Here is a 15,098-nt window from a genome sequence, read left to right on the forward strand (position 1 = left end):
ATCATTTTTAAAACCATGCAGAGAGTTCATGATGGAAACACCAATGACATACAAATATAAGAGTTTCACTTGACCTTTGACTCATTAGAGAGCATGTGAAAACATAAAATATTGAATAATACTTACAACCTTTCAGAAAGAAAATTACTATGTATTGAAAAGGTGAAATACGACATATAATATGTGCAGTTTTATTTATTTATTTTTATTTTAATTCCAAATGGTAAAGTTTATACTTTTAAGATTTAATTAATGGTTTAATGTAAGAGACGATTAAAAACTGAAACAGATTTCATATGTGATTTTAATAACCTATAGAATTTTAAATAAATAAATAAATTACAGAAGTGCTTTCAAGGTTTCCACTATTTTGTAAAACCTCTTCAAATATTTTAAAATAAATAAATAAATAAGTGAATGAATGAATAAATAAATAAATCACAGAAGTGCTTTCAAACTTTCCACTATTTGGTTAGACCTGATCAAATATTTCTAAATAAATAAATAAATGAATAAATAAATAAACCACAGAAGTGCTTTCACGGTATCCTCTATTTTGTAAAACTTCTTCAAACTGGTCAAAAGCTTAATAAATAAATAAATAAATAAATAAACAAACCACAGAAGTGCTTTCAAACTTTCCACTATTTTGTAAGACCTGACCAAATATTTCAAAATAAATAAATAAATAAATGAATGAATGAATAAACAACAGAAGTGGTTTTAAACTTTCCACTATTTTGTAAAACCTTTTCAAATAGTTCAAAATAAATAAATCCACAGAAGTGCTTTCACGGTATCCTCTATTTTGTAAAACTTCTTCGAACTGGTCAAAAGCAATAATAAATAAATAAATAAAAATCTTTACCACTAAAATGCCTTCAAGGTATCCACTGTTTTGTAAAACTTCAAACAGTTCAACATCTCTATTTATTTATTTATTTATTTATTAATAAAACACAGAAGTGCTTTCAAGGTATCCTCTGTTGTAAAACTTCTTCAAGCAATTTAAAGCTAAATAAATAAATAAATAAATAAATAAATAAATTGGCAAACAGCACAGACATAGAAGCTTCACAAAATGAAAGAATTTATCAAATAAAATGTTGTTGGAGATGAGTAAACAATGATGAATATGTTTTTTTGTTTGTTTTTTGGCTTTTAATTTTAAATGAATATTTATATTAAATAAATTACAGTTCTATTTTACATATATATATTTTTTTTTCTTAAGTTATTATTTTTGAGCAATTATTACATTTTGTGAAATATTCATTTTTGTGCAGTTTCTATTAATTTTAATATTAAGTTTTACACAGTAAAGAAAATACATAACTTCTAGTCAAAGTGCTAAATAATGACAACACAGTATGATTTACTTTACATTTCTTTATCCTAGACATGCTATAGATCTCTTCTGAAGATTTTTAAATTTTTCTCAGGCCAAACTCTGACACCCATCAGAGAATCAATCATAATTAACAGAAATGCATCTATATGAAGGAGGACAGTTTCTTTTTACAGCCTGATGATCACAGACTCAGGTTTTGATGTTTCTGGCTAAGCTCCAAACCTGCAGCTTTTCATCCCGAGTTGTGCACGCTTGTTTGTGATGCATGGCTCTTACTCGAAGATAAACACTATTAACTAGTGCCTATCAGGATTTTCTCTTTAACCGCAAGACAAATACTTCCTTCCCACACAGGGGAGGATTCATCAGCTTCATTAGTCTTTTAAAGTAAGTGTACACTAACAGATGTGTGAAGTTTGCCCACCTGTAAATCACACAACGAATGCCTCTGAGCTCTAAATTGTGGAGAGGCTGACAGAAATTCAGGAACAGACTCACTCAACATCACATAAGCAAGATGTCAGACACCGAGAGCCTCTGTACAGGAGTTATGGTGTGAGCTGAAGAAATGAACAGTGGAGAGCAGTGACTATGAGGTTTTGCGGCTGGCAGTTTGTCGCTTCATCAAAAACTGTCTTTATGTTAACATACTACTACTTCTACAGTATGTAGTATGTGTACTTTGCATAGTATACAAATTCTGTACACAACAAAAACAATTTGCTAAGTCAACTTACAATAATTTGTTACCTGGCTGCCTTAAAATTTTAAGTTCAGTCAACTCAAAAAAAGTTTATTTAACTTGAAATGATAAATTATACTAAGTGACAACTTAAAATATTTGAGTTGATTTAACTTAAATTTTTAAGGCAGCTGCACTGTAAAAAACAAAAAGTCAGCTTAAAGTCAAAATGAGTCAGCTTAAAAAAATTTGGTACCCTGCTGCCTTACAATTTTAAGTTGAATCAACTCAAATAATTAAGTGAACAAATTGCCGGGTAACAAATTATTTTAAGTTGACTCAACAAATTGTTTTTTACAGTGTGGGTTACTTACCTTGCTTTTAAGTTGAACAAACACAAATCTCTAAGTTGTCACTTAGTACAACTTAACATTTCAAGTTGACTAAACTTATTTGAGTTGACTGAACTTACAATTTTAAGGCAGCAGGGTAACAAATTATTTTAAGTTGACTCAACAAATTGTTTTTTTTTATTTTACAGTGTATGTTTAGAACTGTGCCGAAATGCACAGTATACAGTAGAGAAAACTACAAAAAAAATACCATCTCTGACAATGCAATGCGCTAATATGAGTAATATAGGCCATAACACTCATCAAAAAAGTACAAATAACTTCGTACAAAATCTTGCAAATTGGCCAAAATGTAAAATAGTTACAAATTGAGAGTCTAAGGTGCCATATGCTACATTAAACACAACTTAAACTTAATAAAGTAATGTGACAACAATGCAAACTATTTATTTATTTTGATACGTTTAAACACATTTTTTAATACATTTATAATTCAAAATATAAATAAATAAAATATTGAGAAATACTGCATTGTCAACAAAACGTTTAAGCATTATAATCACTAAAACTAAATCCAAATTTAAAAGAGAAAATTGTAATAAATAAACACAAGTGTGGAAAAGCACATAAAATGTACTAAAAGTTAAATTAAAATGTAATTAAAAATAATTATTTTGCTTTGGCAACCAACTGAAATAAGGCAAATAAATTGAAGTGCTAAAAATAAAATTGAAATAAATATAAATGTTTGAAAAAAAATTAATAAAAATGATGAAAGCACATATCAAAATTACTAAAACGTAAACGAAGATAAACATAAATATAAAAGCTAATTCAAAATATAAATTTACACTAAAATTTATCATTTTGCTTTGGCAACCAACTGAAATAAGGTAAGTGTAAGCTGAAGTACTAAAAATAAAACATAAGTAAATAGAAATGTTTAAAAAACTAATAACATTTTCAGAAACATAATAGAATTACTAAAACAAAAACTGAAATTAATAACAAAACTGAAAATAAACTAACATAAATGCTAATTAAAAATATAAATACATATAACAGTATATAAGTAATAATAAAATAACACTAAAATAACCAAACACAAAACTGTAATTTACAATTTGGTGATTCTGCATGAAGTTATACCAAAAATATACCAATATAAAAAAATATACCAAACAATATACCAAAAAAAAAAGACTTTTTGTAAGCTGATTGGGCAAATGAGCTTGTATGAAATAACATTAGCATATTAGGCTGAGATCATGTTCCATGAAAATATTTTGTCAATTTCCTATCATAAATATCTCAAAACTTAATTTTTAATTAGTAATATGCATTGCTAAGAACTTCATTGGGACAACTTTAACTGCAATTTTCTCAAATTTTGCACGGTCCTCAATTTCCAGATTTTCAAATCTGGATCTGCATCTCAACCATATATTGTCATATCCTAACAAACCATACATCAGTGGAAAGCTTATTTATTATTTATACTATTATATAAAAAAATGTACCCTTATGACTGGCTTTGTGGTCCAGGGTCACCTATATAAAATCATATTACTGTATAAATTATATATTTATATAATAAAGTAATGCAGCAACAACATACTAGCACATTACTGTGTGAACATTTATTGTTACATTAAGGATACTTTTTCACTTTAAGACTGACCCATAATGCATTTGGATGAATGATTCCCTGAGCGTTATAAATTTCTTGTTACTAGTTTGAAAATACTCAACATTGTTTTCCAACTAAATTAGCTATCGTTTCCTGTCTAATCTAAATCGATTTCAGTCAGTCAGTCAGTTGTGGTCTTGCAGCTGTCAGCATGTGTGTAAAACCAAATAAAAAATACAAACACTAAAAACCAGAACAGATCCACTAAATTACGTATTAATTGAATACATCTTTGTGATGACCTGCACTCTCACTGGAAACCTCTCAGCGTCTCTCCAACAAACCTCCTGCGCCGAGTTCTGATGACCTCATCATGTCTGGAGTAACCCAGAATGCTCTATTTTAAATCTCACTGTGAGTTTTAATGGAAGCCTCATTAGAACTGATTGACGGCCCGTGGGATCTCCCTCCATTAGGATGTAGCAGTAAATTGACCTCTCAAGTAGGAAACATCACGTAAAATGTCTCAGCTGGGTTGTAGACAAATCAAAAGGCATTAAGACAACTCTCCACCCTGCCATACAGTGAAGAGGAAACTAGATTTAAAACAAAACATTCCATTTTAAACCTAAAATGTTAAATCTAAATGACAGAAGAATGTGATGATCTTCCATTGCTATAAGGTTTTTTGTATTATTATACTTTTCTTACATTAGTTTTAAGGTTCAATGATGCAGTTACCCATAAAGTAGCCAATAAAGTTCTTACAGAGGCCAAAAAAGGTATTCAAAATGACAATTTTTAGTAAAATGCCTTTTGATAGAAGCATCTATGAAAGACCATTTCCACCACTGAATTAAAAAAAAAATTGCGTTTTTTTTTAATCTCACAATTCCAAGTTTACATCTCACAATTCAGACTTTTTTCTCTGAATTGTGAAATATAAACTCACAATTATGAGTCATATATCAGAATTGTGACATATAATATAATATATTATATACTATATAATATATAATAACAATATAATAATATATTGTGAAATCTGACTTTTTTCCCTCAAAATTGCGTGATATAAACATGCAAAGAGTTATAGAGTTAGAATTGCAAGGCATAATCTCTCGCATTTCTCGCAATTGTGACTTTTTTTTCATATCAGTCTTTTTTTATAACTCACAATTGCAAGATTATGTCTCACAATTCAATGAAATAAGTCAGAATTGCATGATATAAACTAGCAATTATGAGAAAAAAGTCAGAATTGCGAGACAAACTCAAAACTCGAAACAATATAAATGAATTTATATCTCATGATTCTGACTTTGCAACTTGCAATTGCGAGAAAAAGTCAGAATTGCAAGATATAAACATTTTCAAAAAAAAAAAAATGTCAGAATTGTAGGACAAACTCACAATTGTTAGAAAAAAGTCAGAACTGTGAATTAATATCTTACAATTCTGACTTTTCAACTTGCAATTGCAAGAAAAAATCAGAATTGCAAGACAAACTAGCATTTGTGATAAGAAAAGTTAGACTTGTGAGTTTATATATCGTGATTCTGATGTTTTTCTCAGAATTGCAATTTCATGCCTTGCAACTCTGACTCTATAACTCGCAATTGCAAGTTAATATTACACAGTTCTAAAAAAAAATCTAGATTTGCGAGATAATGTCACTTGATTTTGACTTTTTTCTCAGAATTGCAAGTTTATACCTGGCAATTCTGACTTTATAACTTGCAATTGTGAGTTTATATCACACAATTCAAAGGAAGAAAGACAGAATTACAAGATATAAACTAGCATTTATGAGAAAAAAGTCAGAATTGCAAAACAAACTCAAAACTGTGAAAAAGTCAGAGCTGCAAATTAATCTTAAGATTCTGATTTAGCAACTTGCAACTGCAAGTTACTATCTCACAATTCTGACTTTACAACTCACAATTGTGAGAAAAAAAAACAGAACTGCGATACAAACTTGCATTTGTGAGAAAAGTTAGAATTGTGAGTTTATATTTCGAGCAATTACGAGAAAAAAGTCAGAATTGTGAGACAAGGCAAACTCAAAACTGTGAGAAAAAAGTCAGAACAGCAAATTTACATCTCACGATTCTGACTTTGCAACTTGCAATTGCGAGAAAAAGTCAGAATTGCACAATATAAACTCACAATTGTGAACAAAGTCAGAACTGCAAGTTACTATCTCACAATTCTGACTTTACAGCTCACAATTGCGAGAAATAAAAAACAGAATTGCGATACAAACTTGCATTTGTGAGAAAAGTTTAGAAAAAAAGCGATTCTGAATTTTCTTTTCTCAGAATTGCAATAGCAGTTGTGAGTTTATTTTACACAATTCTAAGAAAAAAGTCAGAATTACAAGATATAAACTAACAATTACGAGGAAAAGGTCAGAATTGCGAGACAAACTCGAAACTGTGAGAAAAAAAGTCAGAACAGCAAATTTACATCTCATGATTCTGACTTTGCAACTTGCAATTGCTAGAAAAAAGTCAGAACTGCAAGTTAATATCTCACAATTCTGACTTCACAGCTCAAAAAAATCTGAACTGCGATACAAACTAGTATTTGTGAAAAAAAAGTATATTTCACGATTCTGACTTTTTCTCAGAATTGCGATTTCATGCCTTGCAACTCTGACTCTACAACTCGCAATTGCAAGTTAATATTACGCAGTTCTAAAAAAAAAATCTAGAATTGCGAGATTATATCTTACGCAGTTTGAAAAAAAAAAAAAAATCTAGAATTGCGAGTTTATATCTTGCAATTCTGAGAAAAAAAGTCAGATTTTTGAGTATTAAACAATTATGACTTTATAACTTGCAATTATATATTTCACAATTTTCTTTTCTCAGAAATTTTTAGAGTTTTTTTCAGAATATTTCTCAGAGTTTATTTTACACAATTCAAAGAAAAAAGACATAATTACAAGATATAAACTAGTAATTATGAGAAAAAATCAGAATTGCGAGACCAACTCGAAACTGTGAGAAAAAAGTCAGAACTGCGAATTTATATCTCACGATTCTGACTTTGCAACTTGCAATTGCAAAAAAAAATTTAGAATTGCGATGCAAACTCGCATTTGTGAGAAAAAAGTTAGAATTATGAATTTATATTTCATGATTCTGAATCTTCTCAGAATTGAGATTTCATGCCTTGCAATTCTGACTTTATAACTCACAATTGCCAGTTAATATTACGTAGTTCCAGAAAAAAATTAGAATTGCGAGATTTTATCTCAAAAAGTATATCTCAAAAAAACTCTCTAAAAAGTCAGATTTGTGAGAATTAAAACTTGCAATTGAGAAAAAAGTCAGAATTGCGAGATATAAACTCACATTTCCGTAAAAGAATAAAAGAGTAAGATTTGCGAGACAAATTCGCAATTACTAGAAAAAAGTTAATATCTCACAATTGTGAGAAAAAAAATTGAATTTCGATAAAAACTTGTATTTCTGAGAAAATAGTTAGAACTGTGAGTTTATATGTCGCATCTGACATTTTTCTCTGAATTGTAATTTCATGCCTTCCAATTCTGACTTTCTCACTCAAGTTAATATTACGCAGTTCATCATTTGATTGACGTGTTAATTGTCAGTTCCTAACAATGGTAGGTATGCACTGACTGGGTTTTAAGTTTACTTACTGTGCTGCACAGTCTAAAGGAAGGCAAACCTTGGCGTCACCAACCACATTAAACAAACCTCATTTACTTAGCTTAAAGAATGTATATTCTTCTGTGAACCCTCATGTAACAGTCAAACAAAACGTGAGGGCTCTTATTACGGTTTTTATCATATCTGATGCATGAAAGTGTTCCAATATGACCCTAAAGATTGATGAACGAGGGTAAAAACACACAGACATACTCCTCGCCTGCACAATATCGGACAAATTATCAAGATAACATCACCATTAAGCTCCCGCTGATGACATACTCCCTGTTTCCCTATTCCTGTGATGAGGAAAATTCCCTGTCACCGTTAGCTTTTAAAATCAAAACTTCAACAAACACAGCGGTGTGCAGAAGTGCTGGATGTCTAACTATATAATATAAACATGTGAAGACATGCACTCATATTAGATCTGACACTAAAAGCAAAAGTAAAATGAGAAAGTTGGACCAGCTCCTAAGGCCCCATGGCTCCATACATCCCAGTATTTTTGATGCTGACAAATTATCTCAAGAATAGAATGTTGAATTTTTTTTCTCGCAAAACATTATTTCTAATACCTAATTTATTTTTCTTGTAGTGTAAATACACAGAGAGAGAAATATGAAGCTTATATAAAAGCACTAAAATGAAAGGGATCGTTCGCCCAAAATTTTAAATTCTGTCATTAATTACTCACCCTCATGTCGTTCCAAACCCATTAGACCTTCATTCATCTTCAAAACACAAATTAAAACATTTTTGAATCCGAGAGCTTTCTGACCCTGCATAGACAGCAATGCAACTGACACGTTCAAGGCCCAGAAAGGTAGTAAGGACATTGTTAAAATAGTCCATGTGACATCAGTGATTCAACTGCAATGTTATGAAGCTACAAGAATACTTTTTGTGTGCAAAACGAACTATTTAGTAACTATTTACAAGTTGCCAATTTCATATAAATTCGTATTTGAATTATGATTTCATTTATATGAAAATGTATGATTTTTTTATAATAAAAATGTATGAATTAGATTGTATGAAAGCATACAAATTACACACCAGTTTACTAAAACATAAAATAGTTTGAATTTGCCGCCAATTTACCAAAATGTAAAATAGTTACGTAAAAGGTGTGTTGGGACACTACATACTACAGTAAACATACAACGCAATAAAGTAATGTGACAACTTATTATAGCACAAAAAAAGTTGGAAGTGCATGAATAAAAGTCAGAATTGCGGCATATAAACTCGTGAATGTGAGAAAAAGTCAGAATTGTGGTATATAATTTTGTAATTGTGAGAAAAAACTCAGAAATGTCCAGACTGCGAGATATAAAGACACAATTGTGAGAAAAAAGCCAGAATTAGGAGATATAAATTCATATGAAGCTTATGAAGCTAACAAGAATACTTTTTGTGCACAAAGTAACTATTTACGAGTTGCCAATTTCATATAAATTTGTACTATTTGATTTATGCAAAAACGTTTTTTCTTAATAACAAAAATGTACAAATTAGATTGTATAAAAGCATACAAATTCCATTCCAAATTACTAAAACATAAAACAGTTGCGAATTTGCCCTCAATTTACCGAAATGTAAAATAGTTACATAAAAAGTGTGTTGGGACACTACATATTAAATAAATATACAATGTAATAAAGTAATGTGACAACTTATTATAGCACAAAAACAATTCAGAAGTGCATGAATAAAAGTCTGAATTGCGAGATATAAACTCGAGAAAAAGTCTTGTGAGAAACAAAGTCAGAATAGCAAAATGCAGAAATGTTATGAAGCTACAAGAATCCTTTTGGCGCAAAGGAACTATTTACGATTTTCATATTTCACACCAAATTAATAAAACATAAGATAGTTGTGAATTTGCAGCCAATTTACCAAAACGTAAAATAGTTAAAGGGGTCCTATTATGCTCTTTTACAAAGTCTTGATTTTCTTTTGGGGGTGTACTAGATCATGCTCTCATGCTTGGTGGTTTGAAAAACACATTATTCTTAACATAATTTACATTATTACAATACATTTCTCCCAGCCTGGCACAAATGGCTTGATTAGTTCTGGTTTTAATGAAGGTCCGTCTTCTGAGAAACGAAATGTGTTGTTATTGGTTAGCTGACCCACTGCGTTGTGATTGGAGAACAGCTTAGATGGTATTTCAGTACTGCCACACCCCTTGTTAAAGAAGCAAGTTCCATGTACAACTGTTAGCGCAAGCTAGATTAAAGTGATTCTTACGTTTTAAATATGAATTTTCTTACAAAAACGCATTGATTCGCTACAGGAGGCCTTTATTGACCCCCGGAGCCGTGTGAGGCACTTTTTATTATGGATGGATGCACATTATTGGACTTGTTTTGGACTGATGTGGAGAAACACCTGTCTATGCCATTCTAAAGCTTTGGGAGTGCCAGGATAAATTTTAATATAACTCCGATTGCATTCATCTGAAAGGAAGTCATATACACCTAGGATGCATGGAGACTTTTATTAATTCTGAATAAAAGTCAGAATTACAAGACATAAACTCGCCATTGTGACAAAAAAGTCCGAATTGTGAGACATGAAATGTTATGAAGCTACAAGAATACTTTTTGTGCGCAAAGAATTTACCAGTTGCCAATTTCATATAAATTCATACAATTTGATATATAAAAAAGTACAAATTAGATTGTATGAAAGCATACAAGTTCCACATCAATTTAGTAAAACATAAAATAGTTGCAAATTTGCAATTTACCAAAATGTAAAAAATAGTCACAAGTGTGTTGGGGCACTACATACTAAATTAAACATACAACATAATGTGACAAATCAAACCTGAAAAATTGTGAAAATTGTTGTTGCATTATGGGTTTTTTTTACACTTAAAGACTGAACCACAATTCACTTGCTTAGCTGAATTCGGGGTTTACTGTTGAATTCCACTGCAATTTCTTACTAGCTATATTCCCATCACCCTGTTTTTATGCGCATTTTAATAATCACATAAGAAACAAATGATGAAAATGCCAAATTTCGAAAGAAAGTACCATTTTTTACGCTCAATTAAGGTGGTTTTTGACTCGTGAGAAAAAATGGTTAATAAATGGAGACGGAAACGCATTTGCCAAATAAATTCCTCCATGCGTATCAAAAAAGTCATGTGACTTTGCATGACGGGACGGCATAACCTGACAAACCAGCGGACTGATTTTGTTGCACAGCATCTAAAAAGATGTTACTGTCATTCTGAAATGCCTGAGCGAAACTTGTCATCAAAGCATTTCTGTGTAATTGCCTCGCAAAAATGTCTTACACGAATGTTTTACACAAATGTTTATTGTGTTTCGTCTGCTCGCTCTGAGGTGCAAGCAATTTATATATATATAAAAATGATTATACTCAATTGCTTCTTACTGCTATATATTGCCAGTTTATCAGAAAGTGACAAATTTGTTCTCTTTGACTCAATGTATGGATTTGGTGCTTATTCACAAAGGTGTTATGCAATGTTCCAATTTTATTTGAAGTTAAATTCGCAACTTTGGATGGAAACCCAAACCCAAATTATTAAAGAAAAGGAGGGAAAATTAAAAATGATTATACCATAAATGCTGTTGATTGAACTTCACTAGTCCTGAAACCAGAATGTTCCTTCAACTTGTTCACAATCAACACCTTCCACATCACAAACATTAATGTGGGAAAGCCAAACTGCATGTAATGGCCTCTGATTCAGCCAAGCAAGACCAGACACTGACGAACACACAAAGTGCGCAACAATGCGTGGAAGTAAACAATCTGAGCCGGTTGGCGTTTTCTTCAAGCGCGTATGCGGCATAAACACTCTCTCTCCCGGTTCTGGATCAGTGGAGGCTGACATACCGCTAGGATAAACAGCAATGGAATCCATGAGACAGCTTAAAGCCTGGCTTTCTGGAATGAGGGCAGGGGGTTGTAAAGCTGTCTTACTCAAAGGTGTCTTCTTACCTTCAGGTCGAGCGCAGAGGAGGGAAAACCCACACGCTGACCCACTCCCTGCATTCCTGAGGGATCTAAATGACATTTTATGAGGAACGCACAGGCCCAAAGATCATCAAGAGTTTATAGCCAACAATAAACAACAATAAAGCGAAGCCGTGCTACGGAAGCCCGTGACACGCGTCCTGTCTCGAAAGATTAGGGCTTTGCCCTTTTAAACCCTCTCTCAGGCTTTTCCTCTCAACATCTTTCTCTAGCTTTTATGACCGAAGCTCTGGATTAATGCTGGTGGACGGCGGTCGTTTCACACTCCATTGGTGTTATAAATCAAGTCGCTTGAATTCTGACCATATGAGGCTCTTTAAAAACAGTTATTTTAGGATTACCTTTATTTGACATCATAGGTGTGTTCACCTCAAATCATGAGGCTTGGTGAGGATGTGCAAGTACTCTCTAGCGACTAAATTTGCAATAAAACATTTTTCTTTCTTTAATTTATAAACCAGGATATCGTAGAGATTTGGAGGTGGGCTTTTTGTGATTTTGTGAAACTGGCGATGTGCTCAAATCTATGGAAGCCCGATTCCGCCACTGAATTAAAAAAATGTAAAAACTATAATTGCGACTTTTTATCTCACAATACTGACTTTTTCTTAGAATTGCGAGGTATAAACTCGCAATTGTAGTATACAATGTAAAGTCAGAATTGCTTAACTCACAACAAACTTGCAATTCAGATTTTTTTCCTCGCAATTCTGACTTTTTCTCAGAATTGTAAGACATAAACTTGGAATTGCAAGTTATGAAGTCCAATTTTAAGGGGAAAAAAGACGGACGTTCTCAGAACTGAGAGTTTATACCTCACAATTCTGACTTAACTTTCAACTGAATAATATAAATTCAGAATCGCGAGATATAAACTCACAATTTATGAGTTTATTTCTCAAAATTGTGAGTTCATTTCTTTAAATTGCGAGTTTATTTCTCAAAATAGTGAGTTTATTTTGACAGAATTGTTCATTTATTTCTCAGAACTGCAAATTTATTTTGCAAAATTGCTAGTTTATTTCTCAAAAATGCTAATTTATTTCTCTGAATTGCGACTTTATTTCTAAAAATTGCAAATTTATTTCTCAGAATTGTAACTTTATTTCTGAGAATTGCGACTTTATTTCTCAAAAACGCGAGTTTATTTCTCTGAATTGCGACTATTTTTTAGAAACGCGAGTTTATTTCTCTGAATCGCAACTTTATTTCTCTGAATTGTGACTTTATATCTCAAAAATGTGAATTTATTTCTCTGAATTGCAACTTTATTTCTAAAAATTGCAAATTTATTTCTCAGAATTGCGACTTTATTTCTCAAAAATGTGAATTTATTTCTCTGAATTGCACATTCATGTCTCGCAATTCTGAGGAAAAAAGTGAGAATTGGGAGTTTATGTCACAATTATGACTTTTTTCTCACAATTCTGACTTCTTTCCTCAGAATTTAAAAATATAAACTCAGAAATGCAAGTAATAAAGTCCAATTTTGAAGAGGAAAAATACTATATTCTCAGAATCGCATGTTATAAAGTCAGAATTGCAAGATATAAACTAATGAGAAATTTCTAATAAAATTCTGAGAAAAAAGTCACAATTGTGAGTTTATATCTCAGAATTGCAAGTTTATTTCTCAGAATTGTGGGTTCATGCCTCGCAGTTCTGCCTTTATAACTTGAAATTGCGAGTTTATATCTCACAATTCTGAGAAAAAGTCAGAATTGCGAGATGTAAACCTGCAACTGAAAGAAAAAGACAGAATTTTGAGATAAAAAGTCACAATTAATTTTTTTTTTTTTAGTGGCGGAAACGGGCTTCCATACTTCCAAGTTGAAGGTTTATACTCATTGGCCTCTGCCCCTGAACACACAATCATATTTTGGCCTTTAGTACCACACAGGAGGAGATGACAATACTCACAGAGCAGAACCAGGCCTGCTCTATAAACCAAAGAACGGGTCAGAAACAACAAGCCTCCGGTGCTGAGAAAACCGTGGCAGTGACATATACTTAAAACAACACAGTGTGTCTGTAGATCAAATGCCAGGATAGACGCCTACAGAGATGAGTCAGGGGGTTTTCACTGAAACTCAATCTATGAGTGGGACAGACAAATGAGACGTCGTCTAGTATTAATGTTTTGTGTATTTGTTGATGTATGTCATACTGAGCATGTTAAGAAAGACCTGCTGAGCTTCAATCAACCACACCATTTGACAAAACTTACAGTTACGCCCCCCCCTCCCAAAATAACTAAATAATATATCAATAACTAACATAATATGTATATATTATTCCTAGAATACATTAATAAAAAGCTTTTAATCATTGTATAAAGTATTAAATCATTTGTAGATTTTCAAGAAGTGCTTATTCATATGAACTGAAAGTTTAATGACATTTCACTTTCATTATGGCATAATCATCTGTTAGCACATTAAGCACATTATCTCACGTTTCAGGCTACGTGACAACTAACTGCTATGGGATTACTAACTAATGATTCATTAAGAATTCCACAATGTTTGTTAATGATTTATTAATCAAAGCTATGACCACAATTTGAATTCCTTACTCATTTTATCATTCATATAGGGCATCTAGGTACTTTCTCTTCAGAGTAGCTTAGTTTAGCTAATGTCTCTTCTGTACATAAAACCTTAGCTAGCTAATATTTTTGAGTAAATTGTAAAAAACTGTACAGATTTAATAAATATTAACATGTTACAAAATACACAATTTTAACTTACAATTAAATTGTTTGTAAAGCAGCTAGCTACTTTTTCCTCAGGGTAGGTCTCTGTAAAGTATTTGATAGCATAGATAGCTCATATTTTTGAGTATCTTGCTGTAGCTATCCAAGTAGAATTAATAAAGAATGACTTTAAAATGTTCCAAAATACACCATTTTACCTTTTTTAGGATATCTGTAAAGCATATCCACTTTTTCCTCAGGGTATAGCAAAGCTTAGCTTATTTCTTTAGTTTAACTAGCTAATATTTTTGAGTATCCTTGCAAAAAACAGTAGCAGAGTTAATATAGATTAACTCTAAATTGTTCCGAAATACACCGTTTTAACTTTTTTATTATGTTTATAAAGCAGCTAGACACTTTTTCCATCAGGGTAGCATATCTTAGCTAATCTCTTTAGGTTAACTAGTTAATATTTTTGAGTAGCTTGCAAAAAAACAGTGGATAACCAAGTAGATTTAATAAAGATTGACTTTAAAATGTCCCAAAATACACAATTTTAACTTTTTTATTATGTTTGTAAAACATCCTCAGGGTAGCATAGCTTAGCTAATTTATTTAGGTTAACTAACTAATATTTTTGAGTATCCTTGCAAAAAACAGTAGTAGATTTAATAAAGA

Source organism: Labeo rohita, chromosome 22 (assembly GCF_022985175.1).
Source record: "Labeo rohita strain BAU-BD-2019 chromosome 22, IGBB_LRoh.1.0, whole genome shotgun sequence".
In the NCBI taxonomy this organism is placed as follows: Eukaryota; Metazoa; Chordata; class Actinopteri; order Cypriniformes; family Cyprinidae; genus Labeo; species Labeo rohita.